This window comes from Pinus tabuliformis, chromosome 9 (genome assembly GCF_031772625.1).
Source record: "Pinus tabuliformis cultivar Carrire ecotype Pingquan chromosome 9, CPIR1, whole genome shotgun sequence".
Lineage (NCBI taxonomy): Eukaryota > Viridiplantae > Streptophyta > Pinopsida > Pinales > Pinaceae > Pinus > Pinus tabuliformis.
Genome location: NC_142307.1, coordinates 493,296,714 through 493,311,163, shown reverse-complemented (window position 1 = coordinate 493,311,163; position 14,450 = coordinate 493,296,714).

Below are 14,450 nucleotides of genomic sequence, written 5' to 3'. Positions count from 1 at the left end.
GATGAGTATGATCCATATTTGTAATAAATTTTATATAATTATTACTAACTAAATTATTTTTAACTATTTATATGTAAATTATTAATATATTATTCTAATCCATATGATTTAGCCAATTAGTCAATGCTATTCTTTTATATTAAAAAAAAATCAATCGAGGGTCACTACATCAATACTTGTAGGCATGTACCCATTACAACAATATTTCACATCATCATGTCACTCAATGAGAATTGAACCTATGTGGGTGAGATAACAACCATTACGCCCAACCATCTAAGATAACCCTAATTAGCATGTAAACATTTAGGGTCTAATATTCGTAGGTGGGCTAATTTTCCATGTTTTTTCCAAAAAAAAGATTCTTCAATTTCCATTTTTTCTAGAAATAATTCGCCCAAGTTTTATAATATTAAATTATTTTACCTTAAATATTTCCGAAATTATATAGAGAGCATAGATAAAAATATTAGAAAATTTGAATGTTTTTACAAAAATATCACCAAATATTTTATAGTTTTCATATTAGAAACTAGTAACATCAGTTGAGATTTCTAAACTTTAAAATCAATTTCTATCCTTAAAATTTTACTTGCTAACTGACTTATTTCATATATAAATCTATTATATTTTTATATATTATATTTCCAATACATTTTTATAGATAATATTGTTTTCCAATAAATATAATTTTTAACCACATATGCGTCGTTATCATTCTATTTGTAATTGGTTGTTATAACTATCTATTGTGTCTACCCAATAAATATAGATGATATTGTTTGCTGAAATTGATCATATCTAATAAAAACATCCTCATCAGAGTCTCGTTTGTTTTTTCTATTTTTTATTAGCTTTGGGTGTATGTCCCTTATCAGACGGTCGAGAAATATTTGAGATATGTGAGATTGTTTTAATGTAGATGTATTTTTTTTCTTATTTTCTTGGTTGATAGCCATTTTTTTAGAGAGTCAATAGCTATTATGAGCTTATATTGCCTTCGATATTAGTAAATGGAATAAATAAATGATGAAGAATATAGGTGAAAGTTATGTTATAAAATAGCTAGTAATTTAGTCATTACAAAAGCAAAATGATAGTTTCACAATTGTATATTTAGGAGATTAAATAGAAGTCATATATTTAGGGGATCAAATGGAAATATAGATTAGTGTGGACAGGTGTGATGGATGATATTTTCAAAGTAGATAAAAATGTTGATGAAAACAAGAGCTCTTTAAGATAGAATGTTAGAGATATTAAATCCTACTTATTAGTGTGGACAGGTGTGATGGATGATATTTTTAAAGTAGATAAAAATGTTGATGAAAACAAAAGCTCTTTAAGATAAAATGTTAGAGATATTAAATCCTACTTATCTTATATTTATTGTGTAATATTCATCATCTTATAATAATTATTAATCAGTTAGATTTTGTTCATAATTTTAGCTATGATTAAAATATTACTTGAACTACCTAAATTAACTAGCTAAAATAGTCAATCTATTTTTAATATAATTCCATGCATAAATATATTGCATTCTTATATGTTAGAGTTTAAAAACATTATTTAAAAAAATATTAATTTCCAATAAATACTACTTGTAAGTACGTGTCAATTATCGCTCTAATTATAATTGATTGCTATAATTATTTGTTATACACATTTTATTAATTATAGAATTGATTGCTATAATTATTTGTTATACACATTTTATTAATTATAGATCTTATTATTTATTGTATGTTGAAATGGATTAAATGTAATAAATTTTTTATTAAAAAATAATTCTTTATGATATTTTTAAATATTTTTTAGATTTATTTATTATACATGTTATTTCAAATTTATTTAAATTTTTATAATTTTAAAAATATTTTTAAATAGAAACCAAAAAAAGAAATATTGTAGGATAATTATATATTAATAAAAAACCACTACTAACGCATATACATTTGATAATTCATTATATATAATTTTTTAAATTTATACCGTTATTTTTTAAATAATATAAAAATATATTATTTTTTTTAAATTATATATTATTTTTAAATTAATAATTAATTATAAAATTGTTATAGAAAAATATTTTTATACATTTTTCCTGTAAATTTTTAACATTATATATATTATTTATTGGAATCTATTTAATTTCAATATATTTTTTAAATTCTATTGGTATTAAATCCAATGGTGTCTTTTGTTGGGAATCATTATCGTTAGATGTTAAAGCGGCCGCATCGGCGACCCCACGCTAGAGTTCGGTGAAAACGCGTGGAACGGCAGTCAGGAATCGTTATCGTTAGACGTTAAAGCGGTCGCATATAATACCCAGTGAAATGATGTAACATGGCATGGATGACCTCTGGATATTAATTCAGTGAAATAAAGGATGTAACCTGCATGGATGACATCTGGACAGTAGATTCAGTGCTGCGAATCTTTTAGTTAAAGCGTGAGCTGTTCTAAATCTGTATTCAATGTTCATTAACACCGCCATTCGCCATGTATTCGTGAGATCTGGAGAGTTTTACGGGCCGAAACCTAATTCTGCATTTGGATATTCGTCATTTTGGTTCAGTACTTTTTATCATTGACCAAGCCTTTATCTATATGTGGAAAGCTAGGAAAGCTAGACTAAACACGAAATGTTTGTGTAAGAAACGGGTAGTTTAATGATGCAGAGGAGTTGTTTAGAAAGTTATGGAAATTTTGATTATATTTAGATAAAATCTGGGAAGGATTTTTGTAAATCTAAGTTATAGTCATTAAATTTCAAAATTTTAGGTTTCTTAGAATGTTTTTATTTCCACCATCAAAAGCACTATTCAAACACCGTCTCTATAAGATTTTTGAAATTTTTTACCTGAATTTCAACTATTTTTAATAATAAAAATGAAAAAGAGAAAAAATCAAAAAATTCTTTTGAAGTTGGTTATAACCGAAAATGTGGTCATTATAGGAAGAAAAGTTGAGAAATTTTCAAACAATTAAGTAAGGCTTGAAAAAGTGAAATATGACATATGAATAGAATGCGACATGATATAATCAGGTTATTATTATTATTAATAATATTGTGATATAATCAAATTATTATTATTATTATTATTATTGTGTTGTTGTGATGAAAATAATTCTGAATGCAATACGTTATCTTATATATTAAGAAAAGATATGGTTTCATATATTTATGTAATAGATATGGATTCAGATATTTATGGTAGGTTCATTATTTAAATGACCTTTTGGGAGTCTTTTAAGGAAACTTTCGGCTATAGACTTTATAAAAGTTTTGGTTTTGGTTTTATGTATATTAGAGCTTTTTTTTAAGTTCGCTGTAACATGTTGATTTAATATTTTTTCTCTGGTTTTTATGAAAATTTGTGTTATGTGTTTTTATATATTCAAAGTGTTGGGTTTATTATGAAAATTTGTGTTCTGTGTTTTTATATATTCAAAGTGTTGGGTTTAATATGGTGTGAAGGAAAATTTTAGAGGTGGCATTTGGTAAATTGGTTATTTTTTTTTATATTTTTTGAAAAAATATTCATTTATTTAGTTAAAAATCACCAATTTTAATATTAAATTATCCGTTTTACATTGAATATTGACATGCATTTTATATGGATAAGTTTTCAAACTAGAATAGTGGCCTGTAATATTATAAATAGGCATAGTATATAAATCCTTAAAAAATATCCATGATAAATAAATTTTCTCTAGTTGTAACATTTTGGATGGGTACAAACTTTGTTTGAGGTGACATTCCACATTATATAAAAGTTTCAATTTTGTGACATATCATATCACATAAAAAAAAAAAAATTGTATGGATTCACACCATATCAAATCACTTAAAAATTTGCTTTCTCATGGCATATCACATTATAGCAAATTCATGTATCATGTAATACATTACACTTTTCCAAACATTCCTTCATCATATGAAAGGAAAATTTTCTAAGAAAGCTCCCTCATAGTATATCGAATGTAAACTTTATTTGGTTTTTTTTGGGAAAATGGATTGTCTTAATAAAAAAAATCAATTCACCCAAACACAAATTATCAATCGAAGTAGTTATTTTTATTTCAAGGTTATTGTGCAAAAGATATGTAGGAAACAATAGTTAACTGGCATTGGCTAATTCGTAATGTTAAGCCTTCTCCTACAAGAACAAAGTTGTCACTCTTCACATTTGCAGGAATGAAAATCAATCTCAATGTCAGACCCTCACTTGCATTAAAATAACTCACTGCTCACAATCCTGGAAATGATATCACACTTGGATAAATGAAATAACACTCAAAATAAATCCTCACAAAACCATTTGATCCCAGCCACACAACCATTAAGCTAACTGAAATCAACTCATTCATTAATCGTGTAACGAAAACCAACTAACATTATGTGTCAACAACAAATTATAAAATTGTAGTAGAAATTGAACATTAGCACATAGTTAGCAAGGATCTATCTAAGAGTCCTATGCTAACACACCACCAATATGTGTTAAATATTCTACAAGCTAAATTAATCAATAATAGTTTCATCATATTAGCAAGAATTTGTAATAGTGATATAGTAATAAATTAACTAACATGACCTGCAAATAAATTAATGTGTAACAACTATCTACCTTTGTTGACACAACAACCCCGCTAAAGAGGAGGGCCCTTTCTCCTCAACAGGGTGCTAGTGATTCACAACTCAAAAAACAACAATTCAGAGATAAGCCACAACTTGCAAAGATTCCATTAGCTTTAGAAATGAAGTTACAAGATGTGTTATTACATGAATGATGATGCCTCCTTATTCATTTTCTTACTTACTACTCTCTAGCCTCCAACCTACTCTTTGACCATACATTTATATAAGAAAAGAATTTTGGTTGTCACAATTATGGGCATATTACAAAATATCGACTCTATTTGTTTTTGGAAGATTTTAGTTGGAAAACAACTCAAGATATGATTACAATAGATTTTTTTGTCATATAATCATCTAAGAATAGTTAGGTGTTGCTGAAGTTTCCAACTGATTTCTATGTTTGGGAGGTAATGTGTTAACGACCGCAACAAGAAATATGTATATGAAATAACCGTACATGGCTTCCAATCCACGAAATTTCTGGAGAAATCATTTTCATGTTACCTAACTGGGGATGTTTTGAGAAAAAATAATGTTACATATTTTCTAGATTCATCTTCATTTTCCCGAAATCACGTTTTAAATTGGTCATTCGATTATGTTTGTGTGAGTTGTCTAAGTTGTAGATCATGAGATGGAGCCTAATACAGTTGACGTGGGTATGAGTTAGGTAACACAAGTCTATTTCAACAGCCATATGAATAAAATCGATGTTCCATGATTCATTTGGGAGCTATGTAAATATGTCACCTATGGGGTATGTTATTGTTACTACATAGGAATCACTACAACAACACTAGGAAAAATATCATAAAAAAAATCAACAATAATCCTTTCTAATTCGTCAAAAATAAAGGAAATTGATTATAATTAACTACTTTAATATTTGTAAGATTAATGTGGCACATTCATAATGAAACACAAGAAGATGGGTAATAGATGGGAAAATAAGTGTAGTGAAATGATGAAAATAGGTTTTTAGAATGGTGAAAAATGGGGAAATTTGTCCCCCATGCCTACCATTTTGCATGTCCTCATGCAAACATGGTAGAGTAGAAAAAAAATATTCACTCAGCTTTTTCAAATGCACCACACCATTTTCCTTTCATGAATTATTCCACCTTTATTATTTATCTTATTCCCACAACAAGTCCTTATGTAGCTACATTTCCTTCCATATCCAGAGCTGGTACTTATGTGGTAGTGCTGATGTTTCCTTGGAAATTCGCCACATCTACTGGAATACATACATGCTATGTTTCTACAATAATCTTACACAAAAACCTTTTTTAAATGATTGGTATCCCTTTTTCTCAAAGTTGCATTTCTCAAAACACTCATGTCTCTATTAGTCAATCATGAACAAAACCAAGTGGTATAACTTATGATATTTAATCCAAAGTTTCCTAGAAAACATTATTAGTTTTGTCTTGAATTACCCCAACCAACATACCTTAAAAGGTAATCTTTCAACAATTTTGGTGGAGTTGCAACAATATGTACATGGAGTTGCAACAATTTCAAGGACATTAGCATTTCATGCAAAAGACACTTTAGATTGAAATAATTTTCATTGGGTCTTCTCATCACCATATAATTACCTCAGGAAACAATTTCCTATATCCTAAAATATAACAAATAAGTTGCTAAAGGAATTTTAGCAAATTATTACAGGTGTATCAACAAACCTTTATAGGTGTAACAACAAACTTTGTTAAGAAAATTCTCCCAGAGTAAAAACTACATTTTTATGAAATTTTGTACACAAATTTCTACTTTTTTAAGTTTTCCACACCATAAACTAGAGTCACGCAATACATAGATTGTGAGATGTAATAAAAATGTTTATAGCTGATGATTCTTAATTTATCGAAAAGTATAAACTCGATTTTCTTGGAACTTTATGGGTTTGTTTGTATAATCATAATGTTTTCATCCTACATGTTTCATAGCAATCCAATGCATGGGTTGAGAGATATATTTAGATCATTTTTTTTCATTTTTATTGGAAAAACAATCTAAATAAATGAGAAATTACCACCGTGTTTTGCAATAATTTCTTCTCCCCCACACTTGATTTTGCATGTCCTCATGCAAACAAGGTATATTTGTCAACATATGACCAATAACACCCAATATAACAACATAGTTTGCATTTGAGGTTGTTGTTACATCAATTGTAGCTTGTGGTGATGCCAAAACAAGTTATGAATCATGTGAGCCTTTATAAGGCACTTGTAAGAAATGAATTTGCATAGTTGTAGTTAAAATTCCTGGAAAATAGAAAATTGTGGATACTCAGAAAGAAAGAAAAACTATTGAATCTCTTTGTTGAATAATGAAGACCAATGGGTTTGTAAAAGATAAGGGTTGAAAGAGATATAAAAAACAAAGGAAAGATGAAAAGTAATAAAATTTCAAGCCTACAGTTGTCTCTTATCATTATCACTTAAATTTTAACAAATAAAAAAGTTTCAAGATGATTTTTACCTCAGGTTTTACCTCAAAATTTTGATGTTTCCAGGCATGTTGATAAAGGAAATATGACTCTAAAACAAAGCATAAACGTATGATGAAGGTTGTTGATAACTACATCCTCTAACAACACCTATAGAGTAACAACAGTTGAGGAGTAACAACAGCTAAGAAGTAAGAACACCTATGGAGTAACATGCAATCATTATAACAAGGATGTTGAAGATTTTGAAGGGGGTGAACTATTGTTTTCCTAGTTGTCTAACAATATATTTAATTCATTTTATTTTAAAAAATAAAAGTGTATAGCTACTAGAAACTAAATGAAAGAGTGTTGTTGAATTGTTGTAAAATTCATTTTTGCCATCTTATAGATTGTAGTAGTACTCCCTCCAAATTAAGCAGTTTCCCTGCCATAAAAAATTCTACAAAACATCTCATGAGAAACCTATGTTAGTAATTCATCACCTTAATAAACTGATTATAAATAAAAGTGACATAATCGTGGTGAATTATAGTGCTTTAAATATGGATAAATAGATGATATAAATAGGGAAAAAGGAATGAGAAAAAGATACATTCCTACAATGAACTAATCATCTTTGTCTTTGTCTCTAAAAGTCCTACCATTATCCAACATATAGTTGAAGCTCCTCTTTTTCAGGAAAAGTGGATCACCTGCATTAGGGGTCCCACATCCATGAAAACCTTCTTATTTATGAAAGATATAACTCCAAAGCACATCACTAGAATGATCTTAAAGCTATTCTTAGTGAGATATGATAATGATTTCAAGGAAATACAAAGATGACAAAGTAAATATAATGTAAGATTAGCTTCAATAACACAAGCATGTTCGTTGCTACTAGCAAGCATCTATAGATTCAATGGGGATGCCTCTTAACCCAATGAAATTCTTGTGTCCCTATTTGATATAGATTCAGAGTCATTTAAAAGCATTTACATTGGTTTAAAAGTTAATTAAATTCCATTGTCGTAGCTTGATAATTAGCTAATGACAGTGCCATTCATAAGAACTAACAATAATGAACAAGTTGACTCATGATGAGGCCTCTTGTCTTCCAACTTTTCAATTGAAATACATTACCCTGGCTTGGTGACTAGTAGCGTTAATGCCATTCTTGTTAGGACCCATGATCATTATAGGTTGACTCGTAATGAAACCTCTAATCCCTCAATTAATTCTTTTAAAATAAAATATGATTATGATTAATCTTAAATATGTTACTTAATAGGTGGGGAGACAAATTTTCTCCCTAAGGGCACGAGATGGCATGAAAAGTTTTTAATGACTAATCTTTACTAGTTGGTCTTGCTATCCTAAAGGCTCATTTTACAGAAAGCATCTTAGGTAATGACTGTAAGATTCCTTGATTTAATCTTGCTAGGGTTCTCATGAAAGCTTAAAGAGGTTTTATAAGAGAGGTCTACCATAGGAGATTTTTCAGCAATACCCATTAGGGGAACTTGGAAAGATTTATTCGATAACGACTTTTAGAGCAATTAGACTCCTATGAGGGAATAGCACCTGAAACACAAATTGGTATCTGATCAAGTGAAATTAAAAACATATTACTAACAATGGAATGGGTGATTGGGTGTTGGACAATATTGGCTCTTCAAACTGAAATCAATTCTTCATTTCTCTTGGTTTGGATCTATGTGGTAACGAAAAATCCTTGTTGTTGCTTTCTTCTTATCATGAAAAAGTCTTGAAGTAGCAGGATTTTTTTAATAGAAACCTCTTATGATATATCATGACACTAATCATTATTAAATTTCATAATAGATTCTTGGATAAAATCCCCTTATTTCATTAACATTGCCTTTAAGAATCAACACCTTTATTGTCATGGGATCTACAAAAAATGAAGATGTACCCGTTATAAAACATGAAATCATGGAGGAAGAGAGGTGATTAGGCTCTCCTAATTGAAGAAGTATACAAAAAATAACAAGTTTTTGCTCTGTAAAACAGATCCACAGGAAAATAAACAAAGAACAATTAATTTGTTACCTACAGGAATGCAGTGACCGACCATACCAACCAAAAATGTTTTAATGATAAATTCTTTATTTTCCATTTTTTTGAGTGATTCAAAATCAAAATGAAATTGAATTCAGAGATATATATCACCAATACAAACATGTTTTAAAATTATATAAAATAATATGTCAAATATGCTCAAAACAACCTATTAGATTTCCAGGGAGCTCTCGGCGATGGAGGCGTTTTCAAGTCTTAGGGTTTCAGAAACTTTTCTTGGCATTGCCGCGAAGGATCTACTCTGTTATGGTTCGGCTAGATGTCCGGCGACTGGGTTCTATGAGCATGCTGCCCTTTTCGGGACCTGGGAAAAACCTGTTGATGAAAAAGTTTACAACGAATCGACCCAAAGCAAACTGAGGGTGCAGGGGTTTTCTTTCACGGCGGCACCAGAAGTCTCATGGCCGGAGTTTTATGCCCAAAAGCAAAGGGCCTGCACATTGTCACGCTCCGATGCGCCACCATTCGAGAACTTTAGGCACAGACATGGCAAATCAGCAGGCGGCCATGGAGGAACGAGTTATAAGCCAGATTTCAAGCCCCATCGTGGCATCCCGTGGACACGATCTGCCATTCTAGGGCGGATTTTAAATGGAAACGCACCAGATCAGACATGGGGTGGGAGAAGGGCTATGGGGGCGCGGTGGACGGCGGCTCAAATCCTCCTTGCTGCGCAGATACGGGCCCTTATTTCACCGACGCAGTCTCACAACAGAAGATCCGAGTTATTTACTATGCTTTTGAGCGAAAGCTCCAACGGATCAGGGCCAGATCTGAAAATTGTAAACCATGGCAGATCTGGGTCGGATATACCAGATCTGAATCCCAATCAATACAGATCTTGGTCAGACCAAACCTGTTGGAACAAAGACATCAATGCTAGAGCGGGCAGAGATTATGCAGACGCAAGCAAGCAGAAGGAAAAAGGTTCCAGAACGGAGCCAGATCTGGACCTTCGCCATCAGTCAAAACAGGTAACTAATTATTTTCAGATCCTGATTAATCCTCCTCAGGGGAAATCTAGATTATTTTGGGTTCATGCAGGTGATACCTCCATGCAGCTAAAACAACAAATTTGGGCAGAAATGGGGTACCCTGTTCCGACCCAGCACCTGGTCAGTGGAAGAAGGTCCCTTCAGGACTGTAGATCCCTAGAAAGTTATGAGATTGGGCCAGGATCATTCATTACTCTAAATCTCAGATTGAGAGGCGGGGCTCTGCCTCAGGGACAGCCAAGTCTCTCAGGGGGAGATAAGGGGAAAAAAGCTGCAGCCCAACACCAACCAAAATCCTATAAGAACATTTTACAGGGCAGCAGAAGCTCTGGGCCACCTCCAGCTCAAGGAGGACACCTGCCCAGGCCGTACATAGTAGATCAGTCAGAGCAAATCCCAGCCTTAAACATAGAATCCTCAGGGCTAGATGATTTCGTCAAGTCCTATGAAACGCGAGCTTTAATATGCCGTTTCAACAGTTTTTGGCCTAAACCTATGGATCTTTTCCACTGGATATTCACCAGCTGGACCATGGAGTGTGACATTCATTTATGTGCAAAGGGTTTTTTTATAGTGAGATTCACATCCAAGGAAGTCAGAGATACAGTTATCAGTACCCGACCATGGTTTTGGGGAACAGCAGGGCTTTTTGTGACCCCATGGTTCCCAGATTTTGATCCAAATAAAATGACGGTAACCAGAATGCCAGTTTGGGTTAGACTACACAATCTTCCTTTGCATTTCTGGGATGAACAGGTGCTGGAAGGCATTGGAAACAGCATAGGGAAGTATATCAAAACTGACATGGACAGGATCGATGAAAGGATCTACACTTACGCACGTATCTGTGTGGAAGTAGACTTAAGTAAAGGGCTGCCGGAAAATATAAGGTTGATCTACAAACAACAGAACTGGTTGCAGGTACTAGATTATGAAAACACTGCCTTCAGATGTAGGATCTGTAGGCAGACAGGTCATTTACAAAGCACGTGTCCAGAAGCCAAGAATAAAAGGAAGCAGAAAGGGAAGCAGAGGAAAGGTTGGAACTTTTCTCCCCCAGATTCAGAGGATGAAGAATCAGAAGCAGCAGAGGAAGAACTTCCAGAAGAGAAAACTGAGGTGTCCCAAGAAATGGAGAAACAGAAAGGAACCCCACCAGACAAGAAAGAAATCTCATCAGACAACAAGGCAGAGGAGACAAGCATGCAAACTAGTTTGGGCGGCATAAAACGGCACCACCTCTCGGATACTTCAGATTCAGACAAAGAACCTGGTCCACAGAATACAGAAACACAGTTAGTCTTGGCTTCGATCGAGCCCTCTCAAGGAGTGTGGCGTAAGGTCGAAAAGAAAAAGGGGCGGAAAACTTGATGTGTGAGTTCTACTCACTGACGGATTTCAGTTTTTGCCTCATATTTCTCTCTCCTCTCTTCTCTTTTCTTATTCTTTGTGCACGTTAGTTTTTCACGTTGTAGTGGGGTGCGAAAGCACTCGGGCCCTTGCGGCAGTATACGGTTTGCTTCAATGCAATCTTTGTGGAATGTTTACTCATTCCTTTTGTAGCTTTTTTATTCTCTGATTAATAGAAAAGCGCGGCTTTTTTCCTCGGAAAAAAAAAATGCTCAAAACAACCTACATAATGAAGTTGTTTTTGATTTTACAATTCAAACCAGCAATCAATATTTTAAGCATAACTTTTTAGTTTGATAATGGATTGAACTAATTAAAATTTGATATTAAAATCGGTTCATGTATCATCCCCAATAAAAATGTGTTTTAAATACAAGAATAATTAATGGGTCAAATAAGCCAATGAACAACTGGAAGAATAGAGTTTTAAGCGTGTTGATTTACGATATCGAGTTAGTGTTTTGGTCAGAAATTTCTCGTATGATATAAAAAAAAAGTGATTAAATTTTTTATGTAAACTACATTCATAGGATAACGTGCCATCAAAACAGACTTTCTAGATATATCCATTAAGGCATCCAAAATTTTTTTGTTCCAACTTTGTCCCTTTGCCACCTATAATACACCCTATCAATTGTTTGGTCATAATGTTTTCGTTTGAGATCCAAATTGAGTGAATCAAAATGCGTTAGAAATTAGTCATCAAGTTGTATTTAGAATAGAAACATTTTTTTAAAATATTCCCATTTGGTCTCTCAAAATTTGACCATCCCAACTATGTTTTCAGTGATTTCATCAAGCAATTATTCCATATAATCTAATAGCAAGTGATTTTTCCTAAATGGTGATCGAAAAAGATGTGAATGTTTATAGGAATATGATTTTCAATGTAATACATCTACATACAAAAAAAATTCAAGGATATATCACCCATTTTAATTTACACAGCGCATTGCAACAAACATTGCACTTATAAAGAAATTTATTTATTTATCTACTTATTTATTTTATTTTCTATAATGTCATGCTCCACTTTATTTGAAGAAAGGAATATATCCTTCAAGTGCATGAGTATTTCTAGTACAAACATGTGCATAAAAGATATAGTAATGCATTCATACTCATATTTGAAATATAAAATTTAATGCATACTAGAGCATGGAAAACTAACTGCTTTAATTCATATGGTGCTAAGAGTTATTGAATGATGGAGGAATGATGTATGCCAATTATTGTTCAAAACCAGGATTAAATATGATCCACATATTATTGGTCCCTTGATTCACTAAAGAATGTTGGTATATCTCCCTTTGTGAGGCTTTGTAGAGCTTCCGTGAGTTCTTCATTGTTCTCTTTTCATTCTCCTCTTCCATGAGATGCAAATGTATTTTTTATCATGACCAGGTTGTCTAAGGTATTTAAAATAAATTTTCCCATCAGAATCGTCATTGTTTCGGTAGTTTCAATAGCAGCAATTGTTACAATAGTTTCAATAATTCCCGCAAGTTTAGCAGTAACAGTTTCAATAGCTTTAGTTGTTACAATTTCATCTGTCATAGTTTCAGTTGTTATAGCAGTTTTAGCAGGAGTTGCTATAGCAATTTTAGAAGCAACAATTTCAACAATAATTGGTGTTACAACATCAGTTGCTACAACATTTTCAACATATTTAACATTGAAATTTTTTCTGGCATATATTGTTACAACATCTGCTTTATTTGTTGTTACAACATTGGTTATTATAAGAGATTCAACATTTTCAACAGGAGTAGTTTTAGCAGTTTCAACATCTACAATTGTTAAGGCATTCGTTGTTATTGCATCAGTTGTTATAGCATCCACCATTGCAGCATTAGTTGTTACATAAGTTTCAATAGATTTAACAATAAAAACAACATCAGTTGTTAAAATTTTCTTGATAACAACAATAGTATTAGTTGTTACAACAGTTTCAATAGTTTTAACAATAGTATTAGTTATAATAGAAATTTAAGGATAATTTCCAATCATGTGTTGTTCCTCTAACGATTTCTAGTTTGGCGTTTCTTCTTGGGGTGAAATCTCTACTTCATTCTTTGTGATAACAAGGAAAGTTCTTGAATTGAATCCTCTCGTTGATCTAAAATGTATGTTATTACGTTCAATAAGGGTGTAAGTGGAGAAAACATGTACTTTGGCTTGTTGTGCAGCCTTATTATTTAGATTTGGGTTAGGTTGCACATGTAATTAGGATTGTAGAGGAGGATTACTTGGTGTTGCATTAGATGGGATTTGTAATTGTTGTTGGTTAATGGGTAGATAAGTTTGCATCAAAAAATGTTTTGGAAAAGAGGCTTCAAACCATAATTGATGCGATGGGGATGGATATAAGACTCACAGGGATGGCCATTATGGTCATAGTGTGGGATATTGGATTAGAGGAGGACTAGGAGTTTTCCATAAAACTATAGGATTCTAAATTTTCTAAGGAAATTGCTAAGAATCATACATGTTATTTGAGATGTTAAAGAATGATAAAGGGCTTCTAGTTATACCTAGTGATGGAGCTTTCCATGGCTTCCTAGAGCCATTAAAATATGTCTACTTTGTCTCCTCACTTCATCCTTGAATACTTTCTTTAATCCTAATAGTGATAGGTAATGATTTGTTGAGTGACCCTCCTCACAAATACCACACATTTTGAGACTGTTAAGTGGACACTCTCTAAGGGAGTGCTTCTTCCTACAGTTGGAGTAGAATATTCGAAGTGCTTTTCCAAGTTCATCTTGCTTTTGTTTTCATTCCTACAAAACATTCAATTGTGAAGAAAAATAACTAAGTATATCATTTTTAAATTTTTTAAACAAAATAT